This window comes from Triticum aestivum, chromosome 2D (assembly GCF_018294505.1).
Source record: "Triticum aestivum cultivar Chinese Spring chromosome 2D, IWGSC CS RefSeq v2.1, whole genome shotgun sequence".
In the NCBI taxonomy this organism is placed as follows: Eukaryota; Viridiplantae; Streptophyta; class Magnoliopsida; order Poales; family Poaceae; genus Triticum; species Triticum aestivum.
In genome coordinates, this window is record NC_057799.1 from 345,922,764 (window position 1) to 345,931,211 (window position 8,448).

The following is an 8,448-nucleotide window of genomic DNA, read 5'->3' on the forward strand; positions in this document are numbered from 1 at the left end:
ATAATTCATCACATGACTAAAGTAATACCAGAGAAAACTACATCAGATGGATCATAATAATGTAGGATAACTGATGTGATATTTTATTGAAGCATGTGAGAGAGAAATGTTGAATATCCATCATTATGAACCCATTGTCCAGAGGATGGACTACTCACACATGAATGGCATGATGGTAGAATTAAAGAATGGTTGTTGATGCAGAACGCGAAGAACCCCACCCCCTCTAGTAGAGTTCCCGAACAGGGTTGTAGATGAGTTCCACATCGGATTGTGAAGTGGTGGCGGCATAAAAATCCCATGGTCAATATGATGGTGTCTAGTAGGGTTATATAAGCATCAAGGAACGAAGAGTTGCATCAGGGGTGCCCGTGGGACCCACACGGCCTAGCCAACTCCCCCTAAGCCTCTTGGCCTGGCCATGTGGGGGCCATATGGCTCCCCAATGCCCCTCCTTAGTGGTGTATGATGTACTCCATGTTTTACAAATCCCCATATTTTTTTCGTGTTCAATTGTATTTCCTAAATACCTGAAATCAACGCAACAAATATAGAAAAGTAGCCTTTATGTTATGTTGGTCCAAAAAGTAATATATGGCATAATTTACCAACATATAACATGAATGTTGCAAAAACTATTGATACATTTAGGAGGTATAATGATCCCACCAATGTGTTGGTTGTATTAAGCGTTGAGTTTTGTGACCTCGTTCTTGCTAGGGATGTTCTAGACCCTGAGTCTTTATTTTTTTCCCGGTGTTGCGGCTGCTGGGGAGCTTCTTTGTCCTAGTTTGCTTTGGTGTGATGACAGTTTGCCCTAGATTCTAGATAACTCGCTAGCATCCTCCTCTTTCTTGTATTCCTTTCCCCCAAAGTACACTTTTACTGTTGTGGTGTGTCCAACAAAACCACATATGCACTTCTTCGTGTATGTAGTCACATTTCCAGCCATGTCATAGTTCCTCAAGGGACTATTCCTCTTGTTTCCTTGGGGGCAGGGTGGGGTGTGTCGTGCGTTTGTGAGCGTTGGATTATGCACCATCTATTTGGTGGTCTTCCCACGTATGTTTTTGGCCATCTTTCCACTTATTTAGTGATTGGGTGTATGATCTTGCGATGTTCTCGCGTGGTACCCTATGGTGTTACCATAGTGTGTATGCACTCTTTCACCCTTTTGTGACTATCTTATCTTGGCATTCTTCTATATGATTCTTCGGGGGTGCTAGTTTGCTAAAGTGGACCATCCCATCAGAACTGCACTTCCTTGTACCCCATCGTCACCAGCTACTATATTGTTTAAGAGATATCTAGTATTATCAAGATTGGGAAAAAAATACGCAGTGCCTTGGCCTAGTGGAATGTCTCTTCTTTATTCTGACTAGATATTTGATCATGACACCTAACTATATTTGGCTGGCATGGGCTAGGTTTTGGTCGTTGGCCCCATCCTTTCTGTTCTAGTGTTGAACAATTCCTCGCTACTCGGCGTTGTTCTCCGGAATGTAGTACCTTCGCCTCTTCGTCTACTTCCTCTCCTGGGGCATGCTTATTTCCTTGGATTTCTGATGCATGGTTTCTTTCTTGGGCAATACTTTTATGTATCATCCTACGGACGCCCTTGTAGCATCAGATATCCCATTTTAACTTTTGGCCATCCAAACTTTTAATAGATTTAAAAAATGGGAATCCTAATTTTTCTCGGGAACTGTCGTGGATAGGGTTGTCCTTCCTTCCCGGACTCTCTTGACCTTCTTCTTTGTTTGTCGAGCTTGTGTACGAAACTTGAACCATGGTATCCATACCCTAGATTTGGAGTTTCTATCAAACAAAAAAGGCATCCGGTACATATTTGCTAGGTAGGCCCTCGGGCTATTCTCTCGTTTGTTCTCGATGATTCGTCATCCAATGAGGAAGATGAGAACGAAGACATATAATCAATCTGATATCCCCCTCGGTTGGCTCCAACCGTCAAGGGCTTTTCATCAGCTCATACTGGAACGACTGTGGATTTCTACTAGTGGGAATACCATGTCAGGTTACCTGTGGCCCTGGGACACACGATTTACCCAGGTTTAGGCCCCTGCCATGGGTAAAAGCCACACTTCTTACCTTACTCTCTCAACTTCCCTATATATGTGGTGAGTACAAAGGGTTACAATATCAGGGGGTACTCGACGAGTTAAGAAAACTCGACCAGATGGAACTTGGTCTCGATAGAAAGTGTTGAGGTATCTACATTGTATAAATGTTATAAGCTCTCCGCAAGGCATGGCTCCCACTTCCTATGTATCTCTAGCCCTTTATATAGAACTAGTGTGAACAAATCCACATTGGAGCATCAAGCGCATAGGGGTAGGGGTCGAATTCATGTTGGTTCCCAATATGTTGGAGCATTTCCTCCGTATTCTACACGATCTCCTATGGAAAGTTTCCTCCATGGTCGGCGATGTGTCATCTTGCGTGTGATGGACTATGTGGGCCAGAGGGGGGCATTCACACGGTATTGACTGGATCAAGCCTTAGATAGTTTCACTTATTGTTGATGACACCTAGTGTGTATCCAAATAAATTGTCTTAAAACTTGACCCTTTACCTCTATAAAACACCACATCCTTGCGAACAAGGCCACAGAGATCAACATGCAATGCACACTATCACTAGAACTTTGTGGCTTAGTCATCTACTTAAATCCAATAGCTAGTTTCCAAACATACCGGTTTCTAAACATATTAGAAATGCTTCAAGGTGTGATTTGGAAACTAAAGAATAGACATTCTAACCAAAAATATCTAATGGCAATTTGTTAATCTTGGTTAAGATTACAACAGCAACACTTGGTACCCCAGAGCTCGAGAGTGGGTAATAGAAATCAACACATCTGTTTTTTCAATAAAGCATAGATTTTATTGACTCAAAATGAAACATCAAGTGAATACAAAGACAATAATAACACACCAACTATGATGCATACAACCAACACCAATGCACACACACATAAAAACACGTTGGCAAATATCAAATTCATACAAGACCAAAGTTATGCTAAAGCGACGAAAAAGGAAAAACCCGAGAGATCATCACAACGGTCGACAAACTACAACAACGACCATATCCTCACCAATCATTTCTTGACGCCACAAAAACAACACCTTCAGAATGGAAACGATGCTCAAGCGTTGTCGTCACTGGACCCAACCACCAGAGGCTAGATTCTAGATTTTCACCCTGAAGAACATGTCCGAACTTATCCGAGTAATGCCTTCAACAAGGTAACGACGCAAATACATCACCATTGTCAACTATAGCCTTCTCCTCTACAGGTTATTTTTCGGTGTACGCACTCGCTACGTACGTGGTCTATGCTACAACGGCCGGAGTACCAACCGTTGTTCATGGCGGTGTGTACGCGATTGGAGCAGGTGGCTATGGAGGTTTTTTCCCAACATGGGTGGCAGCATAACCTACGGATCGATCCACCACCCTCTTCGACATAGGCATAGTATCGGTCTAAAGGACTCTATGTTGCTGATTTGTCGATTTTTATTTCATGATTTTTTGTCAGATTTCTGGATTTAGCTGTGTGCATCTTAGTTATGCAGAGGCCGGGTGTTACTCATAATGCTTTGTATTCGCTTGATGCTACATCTTGAGATAATAAAGTCGCCCTTTATCAAAAAAATTGTCAATTATAACCTAGTCAATTCATACCTAGGGTTTTCAACCCGGTGGTCGAGACTGAGTACGCAAAGAGCACCACCATATCGAAATCAACCCATCTGTTGAACATGGAAAATAAAGAAGCTCCACTGGAGTTCCTTGGCGGATTCGAAAGGGGAGTTTTGGCATGAAAGTGCATGTCTTCAGCACTCATCCAATGTAGATCGATCCTTTTCAGAATACGTATATATGTGTCTTGGGGCAGGTCGAGGCCGGCCCGACTTGCCACCGCTCCACGTGTATAGCGTACTATTAACCATGAAATTCTGGCTACCTGTAACCATGTTTGCCTCCGCAGCCGCAGCCGCAGCCGGAGCTGTGTCAGCGATGGCGCCGTCCGGACCACAGTAATTCTGCGGCATGCACCATCGCAGCTGCAGCAGTTTCTGTCGTGGCGTTCCGCACTCGATATGGAGGTAGCTGAAATTGCAGTGGCAGCGATCCAGTGCGGCAATAAAGGCGGGGAAATCAAAGGAACTAGATTTCGGATCGGCCGTGCATCCTGTCATTTATAGAGCTGATCGAGCATTCGAGCTGCCCATTGTCTCTGCTCTACCGGCCACCCCAATCTGAACCATTGTTTATTAAATTCACTGCTTGGCTGGCTGCCCCGATTTTTTTCTTCTTTTTCTGAGGAGGCCTGCTCCATGCTTTCCCAAACCTTTTTCACGAATTCCAAAGTTGCATGTAGTTAATGAGCATCTACGACAGCGTATTTCACATTATTACTGGCACTAAATATCCGTGGACGCATTAGCACAGAGACAAAGCTTCCTCCCGACACGAGATTTATTTTGAGACATTCTCGTCAGGCTTTATTCAAACTGTCACAACGTTTACATGGATAAAATTCAAATCTCCGGGTTAGCCTAACCAAACATGGCGACCTAATCCAAATGAAAGAGCATGTCTAGCAAGATTGTGAGCCTCGAAATCGAGCTCCTAAACTCGTGGATAATGTTACAAGCAATAAAAAGACGCGAACGATCTGTAATTTCATGTATAATAGCTGCATGTTCCGCTGATGATCCCCGCTTGATATCATCCACAACCTTCTTGTAATCAGACATCAGTTAAATTTTTTGTAAATATAAATCCTCCGCAATTGGTAGCGCCTCACGTACCGCCAAAGCTTCAAGTATAACGGGGTTATGAATATATTTAGAAGTGATTGCCGACGCACCCAAAAAAGCTTCGTTAATGTCCCTGCACACCACCCCTGTTGCATCAATATTCTCATTCAAAACCGCCGCGTCCACATTCAACTTCGCATGTTCAAGTGGCGGTGGTAGCCAGTGTGATGGCCTGCTCACCAAACTCCTAAGCCCTAACTGACGATTGCTTTGGAATCGACAGAATCTGGATGTCCCTCATAAAAGCATTGACGAAGTGATGGATTTGCAACGCACTGTCATATATATCCTCATGCATGACTCTCTTGCGTGCCCTTCAAAGCACCCAAAGTGTCACTACCATGCGTGTGAATTCATCATGAGGCGGCGTTCCATGCATCATGAACATCCAGTTTTTTGCACCCAGATTTAAGTTGTCCCGCATTGATTCAGTCAGCTCATCAGATGATAAGGACCAAACGCACCTAGCCACGACGCTTTCAATCAGGGCATGCTTCCAGTTGTCCTCCGCCAAACAGAAGGAACAAACAAAACTTGGGGCCATATGCCTATGGTGTAACACATCCGCCGTCGGTATCGAGTCATTGCACAATCTCCATATGAAGTTCTTCAGTTTCGACGGAACCTTGATGTTCCATAGGGACGTCTAGGCTTTCTGCTCCTTCTCTGAAGCCGACGAACCTGCGGCTCCCTCAAGAAGATTTTCTTGCTGTCTCTTCACATTGGAAAGCATCTTATACGCCGAACTCACTGAAAACTCGCCTCGACAGTCTTCCCCCCATGCCCAAAAATCTCCAATCCTTTTTGTGCACAACGGGATTTGTAGTATTTCCTCAACATCAAGCGGTACAAAAATCCTCCTTAGCTCTTCCTCCCGCCATGACGCAGATGAAGCATCAATAAGCTCAGAGACTAGTAGAGGTGGTTGAGGTACTAGTAAACAAACCGGCCTCATAAGTCCCGATCGTGGTATCCAGTTCTGCTCCTAGATGCTTGTGTCTTCCCCCGTTCCAATCCTCCTGAGCTACCACATCTCGACCATCCAGTATAGCCCTCCAAATCTGCGAGGGATGCACCCCTAGCTCCGCATTCAAGAAAGAAACAAATGGGTAATATACTGACTTGAGTATCCTAGCGCTCAATGTCATTGGTCCCTCAATCAATCGCCAAGCCTGTCTTGCAAGGAGTGACAAATTGAAAAGCTCAATATCCCAAAAACCGAAACCTCGCAAAGACTTTGGCTTAGTACAAACATCCCAACAGACCCAGCATGGCTTCCTCTTGCCTCTCTTACTTCCCCACCAAAATTTCCGAATCATTGACATCACATTGTCGCATATTCCTCGTGGCAGTCTAAAACACGCCATAGAATAAACCAGGATGGCTTGGGCAACTGCCTTTATCAGTACTTCCTTCCCTGCATATGACATAAGTTTCTCCATCCACCCCTTTATCTTTTCCCAAACTCGGTCTCTCAAATATTTGAAAGTACTGTTCCTTGAGTGCCCCACATCCGTTGGCATACCCAAATACCTTTCGCTAAGCTGTTCATTGTGCACATTGAGAGAGTTTTTTATACCTTCACGAACAGACTGTGAGCAACCTTTGTTGAAGAAGATGGAGGACTTTTCATTATTTACCCTCTGGCCAGAAGCATTACAATAGATAGTCAACATGTTTGACACTTCATTCGCTCCCTCATTACTTGCCTTAAAAAGCAGCAGGCTGTCATCAGCAAAGAGAAGGTGGTTAACAACCGGAGCTGTTGGAGCCACCTGTACTCCCACGAAATGCGATGACTGAGTTACAGATTTCAAGAGGCACAAAAGGCCATCCGCTGCAATCAAGAAAAGATAAGGGGAGATTGGATCTCCATGTCAGATACCCCTGGTGGGTTTAATCTGGTCCAGTTTTTCTCCATTATATAAAACTGAAAAGGAGACTGATTTAATCATCCCCATGACAACATCAATCCAAGCTTGCGCAAACCCAAGCTTACTCATAATCGCCTCCAAATAAGACCATTCCAGTCTATCATAGGCTTTCATCATGTCCAGCTTCAAAGCACATTGACTATTTGACTTCGCCTTGCTCCTCTTCATGAAATGCAAGCATTCATAGGCACATATAATATTATCCGTGATCAATCTCCCAGGAACAAAAGCAGACTGTTCTTCAGAAATAATGTCCGGCAATATCTTCTTTAGTCTATTCAACATCACCTTCGATGCAATTTTATATAGACTATTGCATAAACTTATAGGTCTAAATTGGGTTAGGAGAGTTGGATTCATTACCTTCGGTATCAATACCAAGAATGTATCATTAATGCACTCCGCACTCTCTTCTCCATTGACGATGCGCAAAACTGCCCTTGTAACCTCTTCCCCACACACGTCCCAGTGCCTTTGATAAAAGTGAGCAGGAAAGTCGTCCGGCCCCGGAGACTTTGTGGGAAACATTTGAAATAAAGCTACTTTCACCTCATCTCCAGAATAGGGAGCACAAAGGATATCATTCATGCTTGGTGTGACTTTACATGGAACATGCTCTAAGTCGGCTTCCATATTTGTGACTCCCTCAGACGTATACAAATCTTTATAAAAATTAGAAACCAACTCCTTTAGCTCGGCGGGGTCATCCACCATAATAACAAGAGCGTTGGAAAGGGCTTTAATCATGTTCTTCTTCCTTCTCATGCTCGCCCTCAAATGATTTTTTTTTGTATTTTTATCTCCCGCATTGAGACATTCTATTCTGGATAGTTGACGCCACAAGAGCTCCTCCCTGTGGTACAGTTCAACTAATCTTTCATTGACTTTCTGTTCCAGAAAGCTAGGACCAGTACACATTGTTCAGCACGCAGCCTACCCAATTCTTTTTTAGCTTTTTGATCTCTGTCCGAACTGATCCGAAGGTGTCCCTGTCCCAACGCCTCAAATTGTTTGACAGTTGGGCCAACTTCTCTTTTAGATGTACAACTCGCACGCCTGGCTGGCTAGCTGCCAAGGTTTCTTTTATTGTTTCTTTCAAACTCTCATGAGTCTCCCATGCCACTTCGTACCTGAATATCTTTGGTGTTGCCGTCGGTACTGCTTGTTCACGGTTCAGTTCGAGTTGTATCGGACAGTGGTCCGAAGTAGCTGCCTCTAGGTGGGTCAAGAATAAAACACACCATTCCGCTGACCCGAGAGTGCGGTCCAACCTGACCCTGGTATAAGATCCGCCCGCCACCTTCTTCTTAAAAGTCCAGAACCTTCCCTTGAACCCAATATCCAACAGCATACACACGTCCACGGCGTCCCCAAAAGCTTGGATTTGGGCGTTACTCCATTGCCCGACTCCCTCATGTTCATCCGGACGTAAAACTTCATTGAAATCATCGATACAAAGCCACGGAAGATCACTCAAATTACTTACATTTTTTATAGTGTCCCATGGTTGATGACGTAAGTGGGTCTGGGCCTCACCATAAAACACTGACATTCTCCATGGATCAGCCCCTGGTTCACGAACCGCAACATCCACATGGTAATCCGAGTACCCAAGAATCTCTATCTTTATTGATTTATTCCAAAAAAAGGCCAATGCCTCCACT